Source organism: Amphimedon queenslandica, unplaced genomic scaffold (assembly GCF_000090795.2).
Source record: "Amphimedon queenslandica unplaced genomic scaffold, v1.1 AMPQUscaffold_12491, whole genome shotgun sequence".
NCBI classification, from domain to species: domain Eukaryota; kingdom Metazoa; phylum Porifera; class Demospongiae; order Haplosclerida; family Niphatidae; genus Amphimedon; species Amphimedon queenslandica.
This window is the reverse complement of record NW_003547272.1, coordinates 13656-17090: the sequence shown is the minus strand read 5'-3', so window position 1 is coordinate 17090 and position 3435 is coordinate 13656. Positions and strand designations below refer to the sequence as shown.

The 3435-nt window shown below is 31.6% G+C and overlaps 1 pseudogene; it reads right to left on the bottom strand.

The window, feature by feature from the left end:
* Positions 1-462: 462 nt before the first annotated feature.
* Positions 463-3435, bottom strand: part of LOC105314822 (N-acetylglucosamine-6-phosphate deacetylase-like) — a 4168-nt pseudogene continuing 1195 nt past the window's right edge.

The following is a 3435-nucleotide window of genomic DNA, read 5'->3' as shown; positions in this document are numbered from 1 at the left end:
CTTTGTTTTTGTTGTTTCCTTTGTTTACTTATGTTTATCGTTGTTTACTACTGTTTATCATTGTTTGCCTAGGCTTACTTATGTTTATCACTGTTTAGGATGATACAAGAGTTCTGTTCCCAGACTGATGTTTACTAAATTAACAGTAAACTCTGGAGTTTGGCTAAATTATTGGTCTTAAATCAAGCCTTATCTCGTAAAAATAGCCACTGCCATAAGAATAATGTTATAACATAACTATACTGGCACTGCCACACAGTCATATGAAGCAAGTACCATATATATATGTGTTTTTTTGAGGTAGCAAATTTCATGGATTTATTCCCGATTTGCGAAAATAAAATCTGCGAAAATCAATCTCAAACAGTGCCGCATAGCACACATCACACGTGGTACAGAATTTATGAAATCATAATCTGCAAATAGAAATTTTAGTAGATTTTGCAAAATATAATTCCCTCAAAAAACACTTATATGGTAATGCATCAAAGGTGAGCTATGCATTAAATGTCATTTCTTCCAGACAGTATTTCCAGCCACCATAGTTACAGTTAGTGTGAGATCTTTGTCAAATAATAACAGATCAGCTCTGCTGTCTATAGCAATGGAACCAAGTCCTTTGAAACCAGCCACTCTGAGATATGAGAAGAGAGAGAAAGGAGAAAGAGTGATTGATAGACACACTAGTATCTCTATTATTATTAATCAAAATAAGTATGTACTGGGATGCATGTCATTATTAATGTCAATGTAACAAACTGGTGCTTCATAAAAAAAGAACATAGACACCAGTTTTTTGTGAATGATTTTAACTAATGAAAAGTAAGATGTACATACATGTACAAAATAGTAGTACAACAGGGTTCTGCCTAGAAGAAAATTAGAGGAAGTTGGAGACTAATATTGCTCCCTTTCAATTTATGTACACCATACTAGTAGACTACAATATCATATGCTTTGGGTGGCATGTGCTATGGCCATAACTTTAATTTTAGTCTCAAATTTGCTACACAGCATAAGTACATCAATATGAATCAAAAATGTAATTAAAATTGGGTGTGATTTCAGAGCCATTTTTTGTATAAAAACACAGAATTAATAAAAAATTTATTTCCTTGATACAATGTACATGTAATATGCTATATAATAACACTTACTTTGCTGGGTCTTCTGCTAGCATTCTTCAGCCTGAGGAATTGGTACATTTAATGTATTCACTAAATTATGAAATATATCCAACATGGATACACAACTACCAGCCAGTGTATTAGTTCCTTTAAATAACATTGTCTTACAATCACTGAACACAATCACTGAATGGAAAAATAAATTAAAAATAATAAAAAATAATTTGAGGGCTTTTGGCGAAGTATTTATAGCAAGAGCTCATTTTGCCAATAAATCCCATGCACTATTTTAAGCCTCAATGGCACACATGCAGACACAAATTTAAAAACTGCCTTTAATTGCCAAATCATTATTTGCCAAAATACCTATTATATGATAGCTCCCTCTCTCTTTTCTTTCTCTTTTCTCTCTCTCTCCCCCCCCTCTCTCTCTACATTGTCTTCCATTGTAGCTGATGGTCTCTCCAGGTTGATTTGAATGATAAATTGAGTCAGTAATAAACAAACTCTCTCATATCCTCTTGCCTCTAATAATACTGACAGCGTCAATGGGTGCCTACAAATGTATAAGGAAATATAACTACATGCATATTCTTTATTTAAAAATAATACACTGCATACTGTACAAGATGATTTATTGGCGAGGAATTAATATTGGCAACTGGCGGATCTATGAAGAAATCGCCAATATAAAATCCACCATTTTGTTTTAATCTGATCATTCTCAATGGCACGTGGCACAAAATCGCCAATACAAATTTTGGCATTAACTTTCCACAGGCAAATTCACCAAATACATGTAATAATTATCCTAAATTATCTTGTACGGTATTGGCCATAAATTATATACATTACTTGTTAATTCTTACACGTGTGCCAAGTCTCCTATTACTTCAACAGTTGGACCTAGTTGGTGGTATTATGTCAGTATATTCTGGTAAATTAGGATATACTGATGCTAAACCAATGTTGACTAATCCTGGGAGTCTACAAAAAAACAAGAGAGAAAGAGAAAGAAAGAGAGGGAGAGAGAGAGAAGAAGTACAAAAGTAAGATCATAATAGAAGGAAGAAAGATGAAAAGGAAGGAAGAAGGAGATAGGAGCCAATAAGGGAAAGAGATCTACCATATAGCGTAAAATTTTCAAGGGCTGTAAACTTCGTGGATTTACCTAAAAATCTATTTCGTAGATTTAATTTTAACAAATTTATGCCATTTGCCATCTTGTATTGTGATAATTTGATTTTCGTCAAAGTATTTTTTTAAATCACAAAATCCACTAACTTACAGTCCTCAAAAATTTTGCACTACATGGTAATATGAAATTATGTGTGACTTGTCTTACCTATGATGAAAGCTGCACACATTAAATAAATGTGTTATAGGCATCGGTTCCTCTGATAGTCTCAAAGCATCTAATATCTCACTCTCACTTGCTTCTTTATCATGTCCCAATGAAGGCTTAATACCTCTATAATAAATATTAAAAATAAATAAATAATTGAATAAATAAATAAGTATATTAATAAATAAAATAAATAAGGAAATAAATTAATAAACTTGTATTATTACTTGCTTACTTTTTAATTATAGTCTTTTATAATTGTGTCTGGCCTCAATGTGTGGGCTAATAGTCATTATCTTGATTGATGGTATTGAGTCTATTAATAACTCAAAGTCAGTCTCTGTCATGTGTCTCTCACTCTCAGGGAGACCACCAAAATCATTCACTAGATGACCCTAGGACAATTATTATTGGATATACATATGGTAATAAAAGGCTTGTAATTATACCGTACAAGATGATTTATTGGCAAGGATTTAATATAAGCGATTGGCGGTTCTATGAAGAAATTGCCAATATAAAATCTGCTATTTCGCTTAATCTGAGCATGCTCAATGGCAGGTGGCACAAAATGCTTTTATAGAAATGTACATGTACATGTATACTATGTACATGTAAGAAGCAACACAAAGCTAGAAAGTTACTAAAGTTAATCAAAAAACATGTACATTGTATATGCATGTAATAATTAATACACTTTATTAAACTACACAAATAAATAGTGTATACTACATGTATAATAATATATAATACACTTACATTATTCAAATTTTAACTTAGACGCACATATATCTACATGTATATGTATTATTATTATAAAATCTGCCAATTTCTTTCCAGACACAAATTTGCCAAATATTACTTCCACCAATAAATCATCTTGTACGGCATTTAATAATAATAATAATGGCCCATGCATAATAGTACTTTAAAATGCTCAAAACTTAAGTCACAATAATTATG